Raw genomic sequence first — 25,053 nt, 5'->3', positions numbered from 1 at the left:
ATACGGATGCGGTATTAACGTTAATAAGGATTGTTAACGTTCCTCATTTTAGTGTCTTCGTATATAGCCTAAATGATGAACATAGTGAATAAATGTGACTGAGCTTTGAAAAGTGATTGTTCATCTTGTCTTGTTTTTCCAAGCACTTCAAAGTAGATATTTATATTTTAAAAAAGATTTCACTATTTTGAAGAAAGAAAGAAAAAAAAAAAAACTTTCCGCACTCAGGCGCAAACTGTCACCCTTCGATTTTAGAATTTTAACAGCATTGCTAAACCCGCTTGGCCACGGAGGCATGTTACGCATGAACGTGTTGTAATATTACAAATAGAATCGCTCGAAGCGCAGGTTTACACTTGGAGTTTTAAATAGCCATTTACTGTCTTTTTCAGTAATTTCAAGTGAAGATGTTCATTGATTTCCCATATTGCAACTTCGCTTGAAGCGTTAATTGTATGTATATCTCAAAAATACATTATTTTCTGTTCCTTCAATTTTACGTATTTGTGACTGCTCCTAATACCTGTGCACTCTGTGGAGTAAATATCCCTGTAATTTCCCTCGGGATATTCTTCGCGTAATCATTTGATGGACTAAGGTCTCATAAAAATAAAGGCTTTTTGCTTATAATTTTCTTATTTTGCTTTATTTTTCTCAAAAATCAAATAATTACTCATTACTACACTGCTTTGTTAAGGAAAGCATAAAGAAGCAATAATATATTTAAAAAAAAAAAAACTGAATGTTACATTCCCTCAACAAATCTGAGAAAGCGGATAGATATAACAATGTACTATTCGGTGATAGAACCCAAGATGAAGTTTTACATAACTCAGAACATGTTGACACCAAGTACACAATTTGAATCACAGGATTGAAGATATATCTAGACTTATATCCATTCAATCGTTTCTGTAATTGTACAGTGCGCGTTAAAAAAAAAAAAAAAAAAAAAAAACGGAACATGAACTGTTAAGTTCATCGTGAAGCTACGCCGAACAGTCTTGGCAGCCAGCATAACGTCTTCATGGCACTAGTCACACCAGGTAAACCTCGAATTCCTCCCCTGCACACTTTTTTTGGAGCAAGAAACGCGTAGATTACGTGACTACAAACCACTATTTCACACCAGAGGCAGTGAAAGAATGAGGTTCTCCTAATTTCTCTTCTCTCACATCTCCCCTTTAAAGAGAGAGAAAAAGGTGAAAGTGAGAAAAACAAAATAAACATAAGAAATACAAAAGCAAATAAAATGAACGTATATATTAACAAATCACTCATGCTTCAAAGGGAGCCGCGACATTTCTTTTGAATGAAAAGAATGTAATTAGTGAGAGAATCAGCATACTGAGTGTTATATTACACATATTTATTTAATCGAATAAAAGTGCTCAGAGAAAGATGAAAATTTCTTTAAAATCTCGAACTGATAGAATTTACTTCTCTATTGTTTTTCTTCGTAGCATCCATCTACATGGAGAAATGAGACAGAGAGAGAGAGAGAGAGAGAGAGAGAGAGAGAGAGAACATCTTAGATTCACGCTCACACAACATTGGAAAATTTTGAATGTAAAGATTAGTCCTCGGCTGGGATTCGAACCCAAAACCATATCATTAGAAAGTACACACACTACCGATGTAGCTATTCCGACACGAACAACCTACAGCTACATTGTTACTCATGAAGGATCGAATGGTATCTGCAGGAAACTAGGTTTTACATGCCCATGATACGCCAGCATATACCATATGTCTAATTGTTAATAAACAAAACAGAAAACTACCTACACACATGCATAGGAAAGTAAAGAAAGAGGAATTAAATGAGCTGTTAGTTAAAATATCGTTCGAGCCTCCTAATTACTTATTTTGCTTGTCTCGCTTTTTTCTAATGATATAAATCGATGAAGAAGGGGAAGAAAAATAGAGTGGTGAAAACACGCTGAAGAACGAACAAAAAGTGTAAGGAAACAATGTCAAGGAGAGAGAGAGAATGGAGGAAAAAAAAAACCAAAAGAATGAACATTCACAACTGTACTGCACATTTAATGTATTGATCACTCCGTTCATTCCAAATGGCTTGCTAAGTAACATATATTAATTTGTAGAAACATATCAAATGTCCACGTGTTTTCTCACTTTCTTAGTAATAATGAAAATTGTGTGAGTATGCGAAATAATAAAATAGAGGTAGTGATAAATCACTAATTTTCTTTCATTTCGTTTGTTTACATTATGGCTCTGATGAAATTGCGGCATTTCTCACAAGTTTCCCTTCTTACAATTAGAACTACCTGCTTTGAAACTGATTACGTAAATCTGTACTTATATTGTGGTAATGAGCTTTCGAAGAACTTTTGCTTCTCGTATATCCTCTTCACTGGTTTGATAAAAGTATACAAAAATAATTATAAAACATCCATTCAACATATATTAGAAAAATTACCAACGCTATATAGAAAATTTATAAAGGTTCTTAACATATTTAGCATTTGTTGACATTTTGGCTGTTCTGAAGCATGCATTTTGCTTTTTTTTTTTTTTTTTTTTTTTTTTTTTTTTTTTACATGTACTGTATAATTTTTGTACATACAAGAAAGCTTTGAATGTGTATATTTTCATTGTTTGGAAGTATGAACTGAAAATTTTGTATCTACTGCATTAAGAAGTAATTTGCATAGAAGTATATCAGTAAATAATTGCATATAATAGATAACGAGACAATTTATTCTTACAAAAATTAAAACTGGTCGTAATAAATCAAGCAACAATTAAGTGATGTTGAATCGTATAACTTTTATGCAGTAAATGAATTTCTGAGTGGAAAGAACATTTTCAACAATACTGTACAGGGTGGCCCAAAAGTAGGTATACACCCCTGCATTGATCAAGCATAGCATTCTACCTTATAGGTTTATTTGCTTTGGCTATTCCGAGTTTAAGATATAAGTAAAAAGGCATTAAGAACAAATAATAAAGAAACTAAGTATACTTGATGGATAACGATAAGAAATGATATAAAATGCAATGAGCTGATCAGTACGATACTGTATACCTACTTTTGGGCCACCCCGTATATTAGTGACTACACCAACGACATCTGAGACAGACGTACACAGTCAACACACACACACATACATACAAAAAAAAAAAAAAAAAAGGAAGCATTACTTTCAGAATGAGCCTCGTAATATAACTATGCATAACAGTGAATAAATAATATCTTTGAAATGGTCTTGTGTTTTTTCTACATCATGGGTACAGAAAAATGCAATACTCACTTTACTTTTTAACTTTTAATTAATTTAATATAAAAAAATTCCTAACACGCTTGTGGGACACAATATTTACCCTACTCTTCGAGAACTGCTCCAAAGTAGAGTTACGGTTTATGCAATATATTTATCATAGGTGAGATTACCTGTATATTTCTTGGAAAGTAAAGGCTCAAAAAAAAAAAAAAAAAAAAAAAAAAAAATGCAGGTACGGGAAAGAAATGAAATATCTAGTTTAACGTCCCAAGTTATTCACCGAGGCTAAGGGAGACGGTGATAAGAAATGAACTAACTGGTGGAATGAATAAAGTGAGAGGAAACGGGAGAACCCCGATAAAACCCAAGCACACGGTGTTTATCAACCACAAAGATCAATTGGCGCGTGCTGGGATCAAACCAGGAATCACACGCACAAGAGGTAAACGCTCTACCAATGTGCCACTGCGGACCCCAGCAACGGCGAAGAGGCTTTTCCTTTAAACAAAAGATTTATTAAAAAAAAAAAAATGATATTTCACTATATAAATTCTATATATATACACACACTACTTACTTCCAAACATAATGAACATAAACACGTGAAAAAAGAATTCATGGATTTACTAATAGAGATATATATTTACATTTGCGGAGAATGCAAATAAATCAATTTTCAGTTAATAAACATCTATGTTTTCTCACTGCAATGTTGAAATTATTATCCCACGTTACCTAAACATCAATACCAATCTTGCATATTTCTTGCTAACAATAGAACAAAAATCAACATTAGAGAAAATAATTAGCACACAAATAACCAATAATTCTGAAACTTGGATTCTTTTCATCGGAGTATTATAGCCCTAGGTTTATAGCTAGAAGTTAAGCCAAATCCCACAATTTAATAAAGAACCTCTGCTAAACGGTAGCAGCCCAAAAATCGGAATTAAACCACCAATTAGCCCATAATTCTGGTATTTGAATCTTTTCGATTCGAGCTTTCTAACCTTATGGAGAATTCGAGCTTGATATCAACCTAGACTTGCCCATTTTGATTCCGATTTCACGCTAAACGTTAGGAGCCTAAAAATTGGTATTAGTTGAACTAATTAGCCCACAAATAGCCCATAATTCTGACGTTTAAATTTTTTCGATCAGACCATTGTAACTGCAGGGCCTGTTCTAGCTTGATGTCAAGCTAGACTCCCCATTTTGATTCCGATTTTCTGCCAAACAGTAGGAGCCCAAAAATTGAGATCAGAGCAACTAATTAGCCCATAATTCTGGCGTGTGAATTTTTTCAATCGGACTATTGTAACCGTAATGGGGGTTCTAGCTTGATGTCAAGCTAGACTCGCCCATTTTGATTACGATTTCCCGCTAAACAGTAGGAGCCCAAAAATTGAGATTAGAGCAACTAATTAGCCCATTATTTTGAGATATGTATCAGTCGTTTTACTGTTGGTGGTTGGTCTAGCTTGACACGGGTCGCTATATCCCCTTAGCAACTAACCAAAAATGGAGTCTGACACACATCTTCAATATGAGCATTATCATCAGTTCTTCAACATATGTCTATCAAATAACTTATACGTGGAACCCAAGGACCAAATTGTATGATGTCTGATCTTCAGCATAACCATACAACGCTATCCTATCCAGTTCCTATGGGAACTACCGGTCTTAGAAGGTTACAGGCGTCTACGAGTATATCACTTAGCAACAAACTGGTTTAAGGGGGTTCTCAAGGTCAAATTAGGCCAAGTCAATTTCTCCTACCACTGTCGACTTGCATTAAGAAAGCCGAAATACATCATAGTACTTACCTAGTCCAAGAAACAAAAGTGGGCGTAAGGTCTTCCATTCAGGACCGTAATGGTCAGAAGTAAATGCCGATTTGGCTCCAGTTCTACATGCTCTAGAATCCTTTCATGGAACCAGGTTTTCCAATTGCTTAACTGAATCTTTAGGTCCGGCCCTATAGGTATGATAGTCAGAAAGGTATTCTTCACCAGCACTTACAGGTAGTTTAGTCTCAACAGTTATAAAAGTGATGTTTATTAAAATATGTTTTTCTTTCTTTTTCACTAGCTTTTAGAATGATATAACAATTGTAACACAAGAAACACTTCATACTAAGTACACGATTAATGTCATACCAAAGGTAAATTAAAATCTAATTTTACTTAATATCCGGTGTGATATGTTAATTTTGTTTCATTTCGCAAGCATTTATATGAATTTAATCATGTATAAAATATAATTAGCTGTTGTACGGGTATAACAATTATAATACAAGCAGTAGTTCATACTGAGTACACGATTAATGTCATACCAAAGGTAAATTAAAATCTAATTTTACTTAATATCCGGTGAGATATGTTAATTTTGTTTCATTTCGCAAGCATTTATATGAATTTAATCATGTATAAAATATAATCAGTTGTTGTACGGGTATAACAATTATAATACAAGCAGTAGTTCATACTGAGTACACGATTAATGTCATACCAAAGGTAAATTAAAATCTAATTTTACTTAATATCCGGTGTGATATGTTAATTTTGTTTCATTTCGCAAGCATTTATATGAATTTAATCATGTATAAAATATAATCAGTTGTTGTACGGGTATAACAATTATAATACAAGCAGTAGTTCATACTGAGTACACGATTAATGTCATACCAAAGGTAAATTAAAATCTAATTTTACTTAATATCCGGTGTGATATGTTCTATTTTCTTTCATTTTGCAAGCATTTGCATGAATTTAATCGTGTATAATATATAATGAGCTGTTCTACGGTACAATAATTGCTACGTGATTTTAACAACGAATCAAACAAGAGTCCTGATACAGGGAACACCAAAACTTTTGCTGACTCATTAACACAGGGAACCAGTAATGCTGAACTGCATTGCTGTTGTCCATCACAACAGAAAGTCATAATGAGGAATTTGGCTTGCGACAGCTCGTCGTTTGGAAAAGCAGCCTTCTCGGACAAGACTAGGACGCAGACATGGACGTTTGGTAATCTGAAGAAAGAAAATAAAATAAATAAATAAAAGATTCATTCACATCCAAAAATAATTTAAATACCAACAATAAATATATAGTTTAATAGCATGCTTAATTTAACCCAACTCGATACTTCAAAAGGGAACTCAAACTGGCGAAAAATTAGCTAACTGCAAAGCAGGGAAGCCGTGGAAGAGCTGTGGCAGGGAAGTAGCTGGTGGAAGGGTTTTAGAACAGTGGCCCGCTTCCACATTGAGTTGTAATAAAGACAACAATCTAGCCAACAACTTGCTATCGCTTGCTCGCCATTTCCGGTATTTGGGTAATTGCGAATTGAATTATGACAAAGAAATGAAGAAAGTTTGTTACTAACCTGTTCTCACGTATTATATATGCGGGCCAGCGTTTTAAAACCTTAAAACAATGTACGGGTCTACCTTAGATATTACTGAAGTTAGGACACACAGGTTAGCTTTTTTCAGGAATGGTAAAATAAAGAGCAAAATTGAGGCATTCTATTTCTATAGTTCTTTTTATAACTTAATGAACCTAAGTTTGCCCTTTCATTATATCATTTGTACAATTATTAGGGAACAGATTATAACCAGACGACAAGAATGTTATCTTAATATAAATACACATCACATTTAAACACTTTCACCCCCCAAAAAATTTGGAAAAAAAAAAAAAAAATCCGCGAGAACAAATAAACGAAAAATTCACATGTGCCCAGGTGAGGTGGATCCTTTCTTGTAACTAAAAAGGAGTTTTTTCAAAACCCCATATTTTGTTTACCTTATTTCAAAACACGGGACGTGTATATGTGTAGCGGGCGTTCAAAGAAAACTTATGATCTGCAGTATCTCCACCTATCGCGAAATATTGCGGCGGCTTTGTGTTACCGTGGACTTGTAATAGCCTGGTTTACAGTTGGTTCTGTGCCGACACTTACTGATCGCGTCAAAGCTCGTAATTATGTCGCCATTTTAGGGGATGTGCACCCTAAGGTTCAGACGTTGTTTCCGGGCAATACCATATTTCAAGATGATAACGCGCCCATTCACACAGCTGGAACTGTTGCGGCGTGGCTTGGTCCGCCCAACCTTCGAATCCGAAGAAATTGAATATCTGTGGTCCGTTATAAAGATGCGAATTCGAGACAGATTTCTGCCTCCATTTTCTTTCACTGAATTGTGTAATGCACTGCATCGAACGGGAATGCTGTTTACTGAGTAAGTGAAGTATCATATTACGGAAAGAATCAAATCGAAGAATATTGCGTAAGATACATAAAATTAATTTTCTTTTATGCATTAATTTGCATAAGCAGTATGTAAAACTAACGCTTATTTTTTTTTTTTTTTTTTTTTTTTTTTTTTTTTTTTTTTTTTTTGGTCCTACTTATCACAAAAACTGAGGTTTATGAAGTTTGGGGCACGATACTATGGTGTTTTAAGAACATTCATAGCTACATCTTGATAATAGGGGTGCTAAATTCCAACGCCTTACTGCATAAGATCGAACGCAAATTTTGAAAACATCGGCTCATAGTTAACGTTAACACAATCGAGTTGTTTAATGAGAGCTAAGATATTAATCCCAATGATACAACATTGAAAAATAAAATGTAGTAGTAATAATGATGATAGACAGTAGAAATACGTTAAATATCATAGTAATGTAAATGATAACATAGCACTGAAAACCTTCCATTTCTGAAGTCGCAGATGACAGTAATTGAAGCTAGATTTGATTATACGTGAAGTTCTAGTTTTGGGACACATACGTTCATGAGGTAATAACTTGTCATCAAGAAATGCACTCTTATTACCTTAGAAGGTGTTTGTTAAATAAGGAGTTAAATTACTGGGTACAGATTCACTTTAGGAGGGTATAAACAGCACGTGCAGCCCGCGTGCAACGAGAAAAGACTACAAAGGAGAAACGCGGTAAAGAGTGGCAAAAAAGGACGACTATTTTCTGCATCTGGGGGTAAAAAAATTGTTTATCCTTAGCCTTTCCATTTGGGATGGATGAGGTATCAAGAGTTTCCTGCATGGTGCAGTGAATTTGCACGAGGAAAGCACCAATCGAAAACCGCAATCATATTTTCAAATAATAAGATACTGTTCTTTGCGTATAGTGCTCTTTACTTACCTAATTCAGAAACTATGCACAATTGAAGTGAACACAGTCGAAACCAGGGTTGGCAAAAACCATGATTTTTATTGAAAAAAAAAAAAAAAAAAAAAAAGGTTTTTTGGTTTAAACAATTTACTCTATGTATTTATATTAGATATCGACAGAAATTAGTTTGTTTCGCCTTGGTGTTATTATGCAACAACAAGGTTATGCTGGAAGGGGTCACATAAGCTTAAAGCAGAATCCAAACTGTTTCTCGGCTTACATCCAAGAGAAATTGTCCATTTCGACACGAAACCGGGACTAATTGGTCACAAATGCGACTGCCGACTCACTCACGAAGGACTCCTGATAAAAATACGTTGTACTGATCTTTACATAGACCTACTTGTTAATATAAATGTCAAGAGTCATTTCAGAAGGACAAAAAGATAAACAGTTACACAAGTAGAAACAATTATATACCGGGTGAGGCATTTAAAACTGTTTTTTTGAATATCTAGAAAACTACAAATCGGATTTTAAAAAAGTTGTAATAAAAGTTGTTAGTCTCGAAGGGGGACATCCAATGATACCACACTCGACCCCCTGCCCACACCCCCCGGGGGCGGGAGGGGGGGCAACTTTGAAATCTTAAATAGAAACCCCCTTTTTTTATTCCATATTCTGATTCCCCGTAAAAAAATACGTAACTTTTGTATTGAACATTTTTTTCGTTGCGTGATAGATGGCGCTGTAATCGACAAAAATCAAAATGGCTCACAAACATTTGAAAAATGAGGCATTTAAAACTGTTTTTTGAATATCTGGAAAACTACAAATCGGATTTTAAAAAAGTTGTAATAAAAGTTGTTCGTCTCAAAGGGGGACATCCAATGATACCACATTCGACTCCCTGCCCCCACCCCCCGGGGGCGGGAGGGGGGGCAACTTTGAAATCTTAAATAGGAACCCCCATTTTTTATTTCATATTCTGATTTTCCGTGAAAAAATACGTAACTTTTGTATTGAACATTTTTTCGTTGCGTGATAGATGGCGCTGTAATCGACAAAAATCAAAATGGCTCACAAACATTTGAAGAATGAGGAATTTAAAACTGTTTTTTTGAATATCTGGAAAACTGCAAATCGGATTTTGAAAAAGTTGTAATAAAAGTTGTTTGTCTCGAAGGGGGGCATCCAATGATACCACACTCGACCCCCTGCCCCCTCCCCCCGGGGGCGGGAGGGGGGCAACTTTGAAATCTTAAATAGGAACCCCCATTTTTTATTCCATATTCTGATGCTCCGTGAAAAAATACGTAACTTTTGTATTGAACATTTTTTTCGTTGCGTGATAGATGGCGCTGTAATCGACAAAAATCAAAATGGCTCACAAACATTTGAAAAATGAGGCATTTAAAACTTTTTTTTTTTTGAATATCTGGAATACCTTATCAAATTTTCAGTTATAGACGGTGATAACACAATATTCTTTCTTGAAGGAGAAATGAATGTAAATCCCGTGAAATTTAATTGTTTATCACTATTGTCTTGCTTGCTGATGCAAAGCATAGCATTGGGACAAAAGACAATTTGAACCGAAAATGGCAACTAGTCATTCAATGGTTATAGAAAGGAGCCGTTTTGGAATTAAAAAATCCTTTCCTTATCAGTGCGCCATGTTGTTGTGGACAATGTCACTTATGAACAAAAACCTACTTTCCAAATTACTTTTTTTTTAAATGTTTTAGACAGTTTTGGCAAGAAACCAATTCATAAACAGAAAGATACGACCTGAAAGATTTCAAAGCTACTGATATCTCAATTTGAAAAAGAAAAAATGGACAAGATCCGTTTTGAAAATACTCGACAATTAAAACTACTTTTAGCGTTACCCAGGAACAACGACGTGGACGTAGTAGTAATTTGTTCCCTTCGGGGTGCTTTTTTAATGTGAGTCCCCTTGCCTCTCACCATGGGGGTGCTTGTTTTAGGTGAGTCCCCTTGCCTCTCACCATCGGGGTGCTTGTTTTAGGTGAGTCCCCTTGCCTCTCACCATCGGGGTGCTTGTTTTAGGTGAGTCCCCTTGCCTCTCACCATCGGGGTGCTTGTTTTAGGTGAGTCCCCTTGCCTCTCACCATCGGAAGCTCCATATTTTACCGAAGCAAATGTTCAGAATGGTGTCCGTTTTCTGCAATACACATTACAACTCTGTTTCTGAAGGACAATTCTACTGCTCTAAGTGTCTCTTCGCTAATGTTTGCACATGCATTGATTATGCGCTGCCGCATATTTTCTGGGGTTGTTGGTTCTTCCGTGTAACATTTTGCTTTTAGCGTTCCCCACAGGAAAGAGTCGGAAGAAGTTAAATCAGGTGATCGTGCAGGCCAATTTTGAGGACCACCTTGTCCAACCCATCGATCAGGATATTTTCTATTCAAAACCTCACGAGATATCCGTGAATAATGCGCTGGACATCCGTCTTGTTGAAACCAAATATTCATTCTTGTTTGAAGTGGGACATCTTCCAGTAGTGTTGGCAAAATATTATCTAAAAAATCGGCATACATTTGACCATTCAAATTCCCGTCTATGAAGTATGGGCCACTTATTCGAGTACCTAAAACACCGCACCAAACGTTCACACTCCATGGACGTTGACGCTCGGCTTGCCTTAACCAATGAGGATTATCTACTGACCAATAATGCATATTATGCCGATTCACTTGACCAGTATTCGTGAAAGTTGCCTCAGAGAAAAGTATCTGTGAAATAAAATCATCATTAACTGCTAATTGCTGTTGTATCCAATTGCAAAAGTTCAAGCGGTGTTGAAAGTCGTCCCCATGTAGTTCCTGATGCAACGAAACGTGATATGGATGGAATCTGTGTTCATGCAGTATGCGCAGAACACTTCTTTGCGACATTCCTGAACTTCGTGCGATTTGCCGAGAACTGATGTGAGGATTTGCAGCAACTGCAGCTAAAACATTCACTGCGGCATTTTCGTTCTTCACAGGCCGTGATCGGACTCGTTGTCTTGGTTGAATACTTCCAGTTTCAATAAATAATTTAATAATACTGCGAAGAGTCGTTGCAGAAGGAACATTCCTATCAGGGAACAGGTTAGCATACCTTAAACGTGCTTCTTCTACTGTCTATTTGACTCAAAGTACTCCTTAACTTCGTCACCTAATGTTACTGATATCTTCAATTGATCCATAATAAGAATTTTTCTGTAACTAATGAACAACTATTTTCATCATTATTGATCACAGACTCCAACTACATAGCAACGTCCAACTTCATCATACGATACGGACTATTGTCTTGTTGCCCATATTCTTTTCTTTCAGTTAACATCCCATTAAAAGTGAAATCCACAATCGAACTCCACTCAATAGAATTACATCAAGAAACTAATCCTTGAAACTACAAGTTATACTCACCAATACAAACAACGACATAACCCTGAATGACATGTGAACGTACTTTGTGAGTACGTTATGTAACATTGTCTTTCTTGGCGCTGTCTAATAGATGGCGCTCTAATAGACAACAATCAAAATGAGTAAACACCGCTGACAAGTGATAAGAAAATGTTCGAAATTGTGACTATTTTTTGCGATATATTTTGCATTATTCAAACTACCGTCTACGAAGCAAGAACTGCTATCACGCGTAGCAGTCCATGGTTAGATTTCCTGTAGGTGTAACACTTGCAATTAGGGAGGGCACGAGCGAGTTCGAGCAAGTTTTCTTTGAAACTCGACTCGACTCGAAAAACTTCCTCCAACTCTACTCGAAATTCTACTCGAATTCGGGTTAAGTTTCGAGTCGAGTCGAGCCAATTCGAGCTAAATCCTGTGTGTAGTTCCAAATACTCTTTTCAAATATCCTACGTAGATAATATAATTATCAATGATATTACTAGTAATATACTACCACTACTACAAATTATTATTATTATTATTATTATTATTATTATTATTATTATTATTATTACTACTACTATACGAAAGATAGGCGGTTTGTATCTGAATACTAAAAACTAGTTGACTGTCTATCTGCGTAGTCGACAAGTCTTTAGGAAGCAAGGACATCGGTCATGAGGTTCTTGGTTTGAGTTCCGGAGGAGCAAGCCAAAAATTGATAAAAGTTATAGGGCTTCGGTCAAACATGTTCAAAACTGCTTGGTCCGGGTTTAGGGTTGTCATCGGCTCAAGCGGTCGGCTCACAGCTTATTCACTATCAAGCCAAACAGAAAAGTGAGCCAACAGCTCACCCAAGCGAGCCGGCTCAGCCATAGGCTCAGTTAAGCTGAGTCGAACCGAGTCGATGGGCTGCTTTTAATGGAGCTGGCTCGAGCCGATGGCTCACATGAGTCGAGTTGGTGGCTGATCCGAATGGAACCGGCTCGAGCCATCGGCTTAATTGTGCCGAGTCGCTGGCTCGTCCCAACCAAGCCGGCTCAATTGAACCGAGCCGATGGCTTTCCATTCCAACCGAGCCGGCTTGAGCTGTTCGCTCAGTTCCAGCCGAGCCTATTGACATCACTGCGCGGATTGGGCTTCTTCTGGGGCTCAAAAAGTCGACCGTGCAGGTCTAAGCCTAGACGGTAAGAACTACAGTATATACTTATATTGGTGCTCACGAAATTTGAAGCTGTCTCGTTATAAAAATCTATTGTTGTCTAGTTTTCGAGACGAGATGACATATACTAAACGTACCCCCACCAGATGTACCTCTGTCGTGAGAAATATTAAAAGTATTCGACATTACTGCTTACATTTCTCATGACTTTCGCTTTCCAGTCTAAACAGGCCATAATTTAAAAACGAGTTAAAAAGAGCTGAATGTGCGAGCCATTTATCAAACTCGACTCGACTCGAAATTCGAGCTCAAAACAGTGACTCGGCTTGGAACTCGACTCCAGAAAATTACCTTTGACTCGACTCGAGTTTAAGCTCGACTCGCGCCTATCCCTACTTGCAATGTGTAGTCTATTGCAGAAAAGGGGAACCATTTCGAACGTTTGTTCGTTTGTTCAGTAAACAATGAAGATGTGTGAGAGGCAAAGAGACAACCCCAAAACAAACACCCGAATGGTAGGATGCAAGAGGCTCAACTAAAACAAACACCTCGATGATGAGACTCAAGGGGACTTACCTGAAACAAGCACCTCCTTAGTGAGAGGCAAGGGGACTCACATTGAATCAGCAAACCAAAGGCAACAAGCTAATAGACACTACGTCCACGTAGTCCAATTGAAGTAAATTTCACCTACATCGGTAACAGAAATTACGCCAAAAATTTGGGCAAAGTAATGAATTATGTTCTGGAGAATCAAGTATTTTGCTTAAAACATTACAGTTTCTTATTAAAGATTTTAGAATAACCACCTTTCAGAATAACTGAGATAGCGTTACGGTAGTCAACTATGGTGTCATTTGATAGCATTTACAAAGATATCAAAACTATCTACTTTAATTTTCTTAATCTGATGCGTATTTCTTGGATACTTTTCAATTGTTCGTAACAAATTTTCGTCGATTACAGCGCCACCTATCACGAAACGAAAAAAATGTTCAATACAAAAGTTACGTATTTGTTCCCAGAGAATCCAAACCTTTATTAAAAAATGGATGTTCTCGTATAATATTTTAAAGTTAACCCCCTCCCGCCCCCGGGAGGTTGGGCAGGGGCTCGAGTGTGGTATCATTGGATGTCCCCCTTTGAGGCGAACAACTTTTATTACAACTTCTTTAAAATCCGATTTGTAGTTTTCCAGATATTCAAAAAAACAATTTTAAATGCCTCATTTTTCAAATGTTTGTGAGCCATTTTGATTTTTGTCGATTACAGCGCCATCTATCACGCAACGAAAAAAAATGTTCAATACAAAAGTTACGTATTTTTTCACTGGAAATCAGAATATGGAATAAAAAATGGGGGTTCCTATTTAAGATTTCAAAGTTGCCCCCTTCCCGCCCCCGGGGGGTGTGGGCAGGGGGTTGAGTGTGGTATCATTGGATGTCCCCTTCGAGACGAACAACTTTTATTACAACTTTTTTAAAATCCGATTTGTAGTTTTCCAGATATTGAAAAAAACAGTTTTAAATGGCTCATTTTTCAAATGTTTGTGAGCCATTTTGATTTTCGTAGATTACAGCGCCATCTATCACGCGACGAAAAAAATGTTCAATACAAAAGTTACGTATTTCTTCACGGAGAATCAGAATATGGAATAAAAAATGGGGGTTCCTATTTAAGATTTCAAAGTTGCCCCCCCTCCCGCACCCGGGGGGTGGGGGCAGGGGGTCGAGTGTGATATCATTGGATGTCCCCCTTCGAGACGAACAACTTTTATTACAACTTTTTTAAAATCCGATTTGTAGTTTTCCAGATATTCAAAAAAACAGTTTTAAATGCCTCACCCGGTATAAATCGGGAAACTCCCGCCTTAGTCATTGGGAAAATCCTGTTATTACTTTTAAATGTGTTTGTATATAAAATTTTAAGGTCAACGTATCATAATCACTACGCTACGCTAGATATTAAATTACAAAATTGGTATGTAGATATCATTCAATAAAATTAAAACAAAGTCAAATCCAAGCTGATATTGGAAGCTACGCAGGCAGTTGATAAATTTTGCCAATTTTTATCAATATATTTAAGCAACCTTGGCTTCTTTATAAAACAACAGGCATTGATTCATGTAGAAATATATGATTTGGTTGCATTTCGTATGCTTAGGCTTAACATCCTTATGAAATACCAAGGTTATAACGGAGAAGACTTTCACTTAAAGGGACACCTCGAATCGCTACTTGGTTTACACTTGAAAGATGAGCTGTAGTTCGACCGAGAATTGAACACGGGACCCCTTGATTAAAAGGTGAAAAGTACATAAACGTAATGCAGATGGTTTCATATGTGGAGACATCACCATCAAGTTAACACGATTTAAAGCATGTTTCGTTCTTTCTTTGTTTGGTTTAAACCAGCCAACCCTGGTCGAAACCAATTGTTGTTGAAAAATAAATAATAATTCGGTACGCCAAATCTCGTGCTACTGATTTTCTACGATGACATGCTTGAAGAAAACTGTCAGGCTGTTAGAAAAGTTTCGAGAGGGGCACGTTATTGGAAATATAGTTTACTATCGCAGCAAGTTGTCACTTCAACATGTAACTTACTGGTTATGTGTCGGTTGCGGAATAGTTATTCTAGTTTGTGTTTTATTTGCTCGTGTTTTTATTATTGCTGTTGTTAGCTGTTTTGTCGTTATTGTTGACAATTATTTTTTTTTTCTGTCGTGGTAATATTGTTGAACAATTTGCGTGTTATGAATCTTTGCAAGAACATGGGGGAAATAAGGCACAACCACTCTGGCGATTTTGGTCATATTTCATAAACAAATCTAAATATTCTTATAACGTTGTATAATTCATTTCGATGAAAATATCCACATGAGGTAGTTTACTGTTGGAGATTCTTTTTGATAAATTTGTAAAATTCGGCTCATTCAGCTTAATTATTATTATTTTATAAACAAATATTTCATTAATAAACCTAGTATAACTAAATTGTTACGGAAAAATGTAGAAGTGGTAGTTTCCTTTTTGGGACAAATTATCTTTGGGCGAAGTTTTCCCAAAACGCCTTACATTTTTCTTAGTATTTCACAAGAAAATATGTCATTGATAAACACATCACATGCTTTAGATTAAGAAATTGGAGCGAAATATTTTAGTACGGTGACCCGTATCTTTTACCCTTACTTGCAATTATTTTAAGCACAGACAAAACAAAGAGCATTTAGATGTATTGTTATTTCGGCTTTACGTATATATATTTCTATATAAATACGTAACTTCTCTTGGGGTAGGGGTGGGAGATGATGAATTTCTAAAATAATAATAATAATAATAAAAAAACTAGCTTATTGGTAACTACTGTAATTAGAGCAAATTAAGCACACTAACATTTTTTCGCCCTTGCCCGGGACCCTACGGGTTGCTAGTTTTAAATATTACTTTATTCTGAATCTTTACTTTAAAAATTTAAAAAAAAAAAAAAAAAAAAAAAATTAAAAAATGCCGCCCTGTGCTCGAGCATAGAATAGCGCTTACCTAAATACGGGTCTGAGTGTAGCCAAACTCATAGTATCACTTAACCCAGTAATGTGCTTATTCCCCCGTAGAAATTCAATTTAGGGGCCGTTCAAAAACTTCGTGGTCCCTGATCCAATATATTTCATTCAATCAAAAATTTTCTTGTATGCCTTAGACCTATATCTGGAGAACTACATACTGTGTAGCCAAACCCAAACTATTAGTTAACTCAGTATGATGTGCTTATTCCGCAGAAAGTACGAAAAGTCGATTTAGGAACCGTTCAAAAATTTTCTAGCCCCTGATCCAAAAATAAGTATTAACCAAAATCGCAATCTTTTGATCCATTTTTGGTTTTCTTTTCTTTCTTTTTTCATGGAATAATTTTCCTTCATACCTACATTGAATAAACTACTCGTTCAGTAACTTCTCATTTCTTCTGATGAACAGACATAACTCAGTAACCAATACTGCTAAATTCAGCACAGTACATGGATCAGACACTCATCACATGCCTTATAGAGGGCACGATTTGGCTGGCCCGCGCTTGCCATTACCGGTAGTATGTAAATTGAGCTTTGATAAACAGAGGAACCAACCTGGCTACTAACCCACGTTCACATATACAGGGTGTATCATTTATAACGTCCAACTGTGATAACGGAGAAACCAAAGGAGAGAGAAAAGCTGAACTCTGCATGAAGCAACTATAAAGTGGGGGACATTTTTGCACGAATTAAACAGCAACACCCAACAGTGCTGCCAACCCAATATAAATATTTCAAATCAATATGTCAAACGAAAACTTAAAATACCATTTATTACTCAGTGTTGCAAACTAAGAATGTTTTACTATCACAAACAGGGTTGGCAAATACCATAGCTTTTATTGGAAAAACAAAAGAAACGCTATTTTTGGTTTAAACAAGTTTTTTTTTATTTGTTTGTTTAATTTGTTCTATGTATTTTTATTACATATGGACAGAAGTCATTTGTTTCGCCGTGGTGTTATTATGCAACAACGGGGTTATGCTGGAAGGGGTCACATAAGCTTAAAGAGGAATTCAAACTGCTTCTCGGACTACATGTGAGAGAAATTGTTCTCCATTTGGACTCGAAACCGGGATTAATTTGCCACAAATGCGAAAAGTCTACAGACTCACTCACGAAAGACTCCTGATAAATAATAATAATCCTTATGTAATACCGAGGTAAGAAGACGACCTTGGTTTAAAGTGACATCCGAACTGCTACTTGGTTTACACTTGAAAGAAAGGTTGTGGTTCGGCCGAGAATTGAACATGGGACGCCTTGATTAAAAGTTGAAAAGAAGATAAAACTAATGCAGATGGTTTCATATGTGGAAATGCCACCATTAAGTTCATACGATTTAAAGCATTTTTCGTTCTTTCTTCCTTTCTTTTTTGTTAAAACCAGTCTTTTTTTTTTTTGTTTAATCTTTTTTTTTTAAACAAGTTGGTTTAAACCAACCAACCCTGATCACAAATATCCAAATTTGGAAGTCTCTATCACACATACATCACAATGAAGATGACAGAATGAATACGAACCAAGTTTGAAAATTTAAACTTTTCGAAAGGCTCTATTTCGAAAACAAGCTTAGATAAGTGTCATATCTAGTTACTTGCATGATTTGCAATTGACAAAGAAATCATTTTGCCGTTTACAGCACTTCAATATCTTAAGAAGTTCTGAAGATACGTATAAAAAGTATTAGTAAACATTGCTTAAATCATGTAATTGTGAGAACTTGTAATTACAGCTACTAAAAGCTATTGTTGTAATAAAAATACGGTGTGTTCTTACCTGTGAGATGTGTATGTCCGTGAAAATACATTAATGAAAGTCGAACTTGGTATACACGTATTCGCGGCAAGGTTCTAAAACACAGGTCTCCCTTCCCATTTTGCTGTAATAAAGACAGAAAACAACGTGCCCTCCGGGGCACTAACCCGCCTTCACTCGCTGACGCTCGCTCGGCAATACTATGTTTGTTAAATATTAATCTTTGGTACAGAAAGGAATCAACCTAGCTACCAACCTGTATAGGGAGATCTGTGTTCTAGAACCTTCCCCGTATTCGCCCATAAGGTAAATAGTGATGGATCGACAGTTTCTAAAACTTTCATAATAAATTAGTAATATTATAATAAACCAGTATCTGAATAATGTATCTCTATCTGAATAAAAGTACGGTGTGTTGTTACCCCCCCCCCCCCCACACACACACAGATTTGTACCTAGAAAAACACAATCGAAATGTAACATGTTGCACACATTTTTCTTTATATAGCCATTGCGCATAGTGTATAAAGTGAAGGTGACTGAAGGTATATGAAGGTGAAGAAGCGAAACCATTGAAGTTCTTACAAATTTCTCAACTTGTTACAAATCGTCAGCACGAAAGAGTGGTAAGATGTGGAGAATAGTAAACGGTAAGTCTTTTTCTTTCCATTTTTGTAAGTAAAAGTCTAAATGAAAGGACCAATCAGATATCTTTGTATCGTGAAAGCAGTGGTTTTCCACAATCCTAGTTTACAAATATGTTCACCATCGCTAACGCGCCTGCTCCTTACGGAGCACCCCCCTTGCTGCCCTCCTTCCCTGGCTCGGTCAGATAACATTACTGATTTTTAGTAACCACTAATGCACAGCTTGGTTGAGGTTTTTAAACAAGACTTCTTAAAGCGAATCTGCGCCCACCTTAAAAATGATTGCTGAAGGTACAAAAAGTAACTGCAGAGAGAAAGAAGTATATATTTCATGATTTATGTATGGATCCGTATAATCAAACTGCACGACACGCTGGATCTACTCTGCAAGAGAAAGACCTTTGAAAACTCACTAGAAATTAAATGAAATCTTTCAGTTTAACCCCCACAATTATGCCCTTGGGGCTAAGGGAGACTGTTAATGATTGAATGATATTGTGGGAGAGAACGGGAGTACTCTGAAAAAACACAAAGACACGATGCTATACAGCAAAGAATTAATTGCCTGGAGATCGAAACAGGAACCAAACACAACAGAGGTAAGCATTTACCATTGAGCCACTGCGTGCCCCGAAAAATCAGTTAACTTTATACCAGAGTCTGTGACATATATCCAGCAGCTACAGCACATGCGCTTGACGCACGAGCTCTTGGGCTGATTCCCAATAGCGGAGCACAAAGCGAAATGAAGTTATTCAAATCTCGGTTTAAACTGGAGTCTTACTCATTATACAGTGTCTGTCGTTTATGAAGAGCACGTAAACGGAAATCAGCTAATTGAGGTATCTCACCTCGATAAATGAGTTCCTTAGTTGTACATTTTCCCAACAACGGCCTCCATATTTTTCACCTGTACTTAAGTTACTTTGAATGTATTAACTTATTTCAAAATTTTCCTCAGTAGCATACTTCTTTCAGAATATATGCCTCTATTGATACAGGACACTTGTGATGAAACTAATAAAAAATTTACGTGCAGGTTTACTATACGGATCCATAGTATAAATAGTAGTAGAAGGGGTAGGAGTAGGAAAGGGCTAGAACCCCGCAGGGGCTCGTTGCGTTCTGTTCTCGGCATAAAATGGGCAAATTACAAACTTTCTTATATTTTTTCGTACATTTTACAATCTGTGGATCTGTATAGTAAAACTGCACCTAATTTAAACTAATTACAACGGAAACGTTCAATTTACTGCCCGAATTTTCAATATGAAGTGTCAATAATAAATATAGTAACTACGCTTGTTGAACTAACTTTTAGATACCTTAAATGATTCCACTCCCTACATTACACAGATCAACATACAAGGAACATGTGCATTCTTCTTACATAGACAGCGCCAAGAATATTTAGAAGCACTGTTGCCAGCTTTTGTTGGCAAAAACGTCACTATTCAGATCAGAAAGTTCCTAGAAGATTACCTAATTTAAGCCTAAAAATGATGGGCCATTTGCAGAATCGTTTTGACGTATGATTAGAGTCATACTAAAGGCCTTACTACTGCAGGAAAACATGGTAATCGATCTCCTTAGTATGTCACTAATTATGCGTTAGAACGACTCTGCATAAGACCCGATATTTCTTCCCATTTTCTCTTCTTTTGGCGAAATAACATAAAATAAACATGTATATGTAAACATAATCAATAGAAACAAAAAAAAATCTTGTTTAATGATTTAACTCTTCACAAAAAAATAGTCTCCTCCTTCTTGGAGTTTGCCAACACTTAATTAAAAAGTATGTCACTTTTAAGGGGTAATAAAATTGATCAATTACACTAAATGAGGCTTTAGGATTTTAATTTTGGGTGGGCCTGCTCCCTCGCTTATGGATGGATATGCACATTTGACTGATTAATGACAGTAGGAAATTACTTTTACAGTACTGTTTGATGCCATTTTTAAATAATTTGAAAAGCAGTTTGAACCAGATTCTGAAAAACTTCAATCATTAATAGAGCTTAGTATTCAGAGTGTTGTCAAATGTGTAATTCCTATTTTAATAAAATATATTGGTTTACCAAAGTTTTTCCTTTTTTCTTTTGCCCACATTTTAAAAAGTTTATCCATCACCAGGGGCGGATCCAGAAAGGACTTCTGGGGGGACGGTGGGTTGTAATACTGGTACTTAGAGCTACTTTTAAAAGTGTCAAACTCGGGGATGGGTTTTATTATATATAAAATAAAAAAGTCTCCTTTTCTGGGGGGGAGATCGCCCCCCTGGATCCACCCCTGTCCATCACTGCCCTAGTTTGTTCTTCTGTTTGGAAAACGAACGTACAGAAATCACCCGCAAATAATTCCTCCTCACCCTGTCCCTAACTGTCAAGTGTTAATTGACACATCACTACTTTAGCCAAGAGGTTGTGTTGTCAATTGTAACAAACCACAAGAGAACTACCGAATTTGTCACATATGGTGCATTCAAGTGGAAACGTCATGAACCACACATATAATTCCCGAATTATGCACAGTGACATTCTCATAATGTTTCGCGTTCGTTTTATTCATCAATTTCTTGGCAATCGCTTAATAAGTATTATCATTAAAAAAAAGTACTACAAGAATACGGCAAGACACTTCAAAAGTCACTTTAAAAAAAACATTCGTTAATTTTGTGAAAATTTTGTTGTTATTTATCTCTCCAAATCCACTAGATTTAGCGACTTATAGCTAAAATTGACATTGTTGAAAAACCACTATCAGCAGAGGACAAGAATACATACAGACCGCAAGCTCCAAGGATATTACAAAATAGAGGATCTACCCATACGGAACTTCATCATATGAACTCAATGAAGTCAAAAAAAACAACCGAGCATCGTCCCAACCGGCACGTCTGATTGGCTACTCTCCTTTCTGCCATGATCGTTAGCTGGGAACATTACGTTTGCGATCTTAGTGGCGCGGAGTGGGCAGAGTAGGTGTGACGAAGCTGTGACTTATGGCTTCACGATTTTGTGGTATGGGCAGATCCTCTATTTATAACATCCTTGGCAAGCTCCGTGAAAACTGGAAACTATCTAAGTAAACAATAGCGCCTCTAACATATGACGACGAAACTAACCAGTCGTTCTGATGTCAGCTACGTGAAAATTTCGAAAATAATCGTCTCTAGTTACACATGGTGAATGAAAGCATGGAGTGTGCATTACCACAGTGAGTGTTCCATTTGTTTTGTATTTTGCTGGTAGTTTCTAGAAGTTATATTAACATAATGTTGGATAATGAGGTACGAAGATGTCAATAAAGGAATCCACACACAATGTAAGAAGATGCTTTTTAAAAAGTTACGAATGAATATAATAATAAGAAACAAATTTATAATAGTTATTTAGTACGATTAATTGTTAATCTGTTCTTTTTGCATTATGTGTAATGCTGAGATGTGAAGCAGACTAAAAGAATGCGCTGATTACAATGAAAGCCCATGACGTCACGTTCGTAAACCGATGGCAGCGCCATCACATTCACGATGAAACATAATTCTCTCACCTAACAACAATTGGATTTCACAGCGCAGATGATCCAAAGTATAATTGATTTCCATAGCGTATTGCAATGTATCCATGTCCAGCCATGTAATCATGTAAGATAATTAAGTCCGACTAAAGAAGATAAAATAGGTCAATAACCGACCACGTCACCGTACTAATATTTGGCTATTATTTATCCACGGGAGGGAATAAGCTAGACCACTGAAATTTACAGTGGAACCTAAAAAACATTTACCAAATTTTGCTTTTTGACTATTTCCAAATTAAGGAGGTGATTCAGTGAACCCTTCCCAAAATTTAAAAAAGATCAGCCTTTGTGCTCATGTCTTATGAAAGGTAATGAAATTGTGTACTCATTCATATAATCTTATAATGAAATAAAGCCCTCATCAAATGAGATAAATTAGGTCAAAAACCTCCAAATTTTGAATTTTTATACATATGGGTACAAAATGGATACTCAAATTTGTAATGGTATTTATTAGGGTTATATACTACTATGCCAAATTTTTAAATTTGGCAATTTGCAAAATTTAAGGGATGTAATAGGCATTCCTCCAAATTTAAAGAGGGTTGTACCAATGCGCTTATGCCTTACAAAAGGAAATGCACTCCTGTACACGTCCATATAATCATATAAGGATCTCATTAAGCCAATAACCAACGAAATTTGAATTTTTGGCAATTTTTTACCCATGAAAGGGAACAAGTTGGATCACCCAAACATATGGAAGTACATACTCTTGTCCCATTTTACCATACCAAATTTTAAAAATTTACAATTTCTAAAATTTAATGGAGTTGGGCCAATGTACCCCTCCCGAAATTTAGGTTGTAAGCGAAGGTACTAATTTCTTATGAAAGGCAATGAACCTGTGTAAACATCCATATAATCATATAGGATAATAAGACCTCATCAAAGGGAATAAATTGGGTCAATACCGACCTCATGGCAAACACGTGGCCTGATTAAATCAAATTTGGCAATTTTACCAATTTTGGTAATTTTTAACCATGAAAGGGAAGGAGATGAACCCCACAAATTTATAGTGGTAATTTTAGGATCTAATACTCCTACAACAAAATTTTTAAACATGACAATTTGCAAAATTTGAGGGGTGGTCCTAGGTACCCCTCCCAAATTTTAAGAGGAGACCAGCAACATATCCATGCCTTATGAAAGGGAATGGACCTCTATACACATCTCCTATAACCATATAAGGTAATAAGATTTCATCAACTAAAATAAATTGGGTCAAAAACCCCCGAAATTTGAATTTTTGGTAAGTTTTACCCTTAAAAGGGAATAAGATGTATACCCGAAATTTACAGAAGTACAGGGCCTTATGCAGAGTCGTTTTGACGTCTGATTAAGGCAATACTACGAGGTTGACTAACGGATGGTTATCAAAAGTGTATTCAGAGTCTCTGATTAGGACGTAGTAATCGACGGAGTTCATTACATGTGACAGTAGTAGGGGTCCGCGTATATTGCGCCGAGTCAGCAAAAATTTTTGTGACGTCATAGGTCAAAGGTCAATGACCTTGGCCCGGGGTCAATGACCTAGGGGTACCTAGGATCACCCCCTCTAAATTTTGGCAGGGGTACCTTGGCCCACCCCCTAAATTTTGGCAGGGGTACATAGGACCACCCTGCTTAAATTTTGGAAATTGCCAAATCTAAAAATTGGGTATGGTAGCCTAGGACCATAATATGTACCTCTATCAGTATTGGGTGTCTATGTCGTTCCCTTTCATGGGTAAAAAATTGCCAAAAATTGAAATTTCGGGGGTTTTTGACCTAATTTATCCCCTTGGATGAGGTGTTATTACCTTATATAGTTATATGGGCGTATACAAGGGTTCATTACCTTTCATAAGACATGGGTATATTAATGCACCCCTTGAGAAATTTGGGAGGGGTACCTTGGCCCACCCCTTCAATTTTGGAAATTGCCCAATTTAAACATTTGGTATTATAGTACAGGACCCTAATATGTATTACGATAAATTTGGATGGTCCCACCTCGTTTCCTTTTAGGGGTACCAAATTGCCAAAATATAAACGTAAGCAATACGTTGTACCACGTGTTTGGTTTTTGGCTCAATTTATCCCCTTTGATGAGATGTTATTACCTTATATGGTTATATGGTCATGTATAGGGGTCCATTACCTTTCATAAGACATGGGTATATTAATGCACCCCTTGAAAAATTTGGGAAGGGTACCATGGCCCACCCCTTAAATTTTGGAAATTGCCCAATTTCAACATTGGGTATTATAGTATTGGACCCTAACATGTATTATGATAAATTTGGGTGGTCCACCTCGTTCCCTTTTAGGGGTACAAAATTGCCAAATTTTAGTACAACCACATGTTTGGTTTTTGGCTCATTTTATTCCCTTGGATGAGGTCCTATTACCTTATATGGTTATATGGTCATGTATAGGGGTCCATTATCTATTATAAGACATGGGTACATTGGTGCACCCCGGGAGGGGTACCTTGGCCCACCCCTTAAAT

General features: G+C 36.4%; 1 long non-coding RNA gene across 1 annotated transcript; it reads right to left on the bottom strand.

Annotated features, from left to right (window-relative positions):
* Positions 1-619: 619 nt before the first annotated feature.
* On the bottom strand, positions 620-20,443 carry LOC145674369 (uncharacterized). Its single transcript, XR_014128908.1, has 3 exons — positions 20,297-20,443; positions 5,081-6,291; positions 620-1,182 (listed from the first exon to the last, which is right to left on the bottom strand). It is a non-coding gene; the product is annotated as an uncharacterized LOC145674369 (long non-coding RNA).
* Positions 20,444-25,053: the final 4,610 nt, after the last annotated feature.

The sequence above is a fragment of the Thermobia domestica genome, chromosome 17 (assembly GCF_964235325.1).
Source record: "Thermobia domestica chromosome 17, izTheDome1.hap1.1, whole genome shotgun sequence".
NCBI lineage: Eukaryota > Metazoa > Arthropoda > Insecta > Zygentoma > Lepismatidae > Thermobia > Thermobia domestica.
The sequence above is the reverse complement of the archived record's forward strand: the minus strand, read 5'-3'. Positions and strand labels throughout refer to the sequence as shown.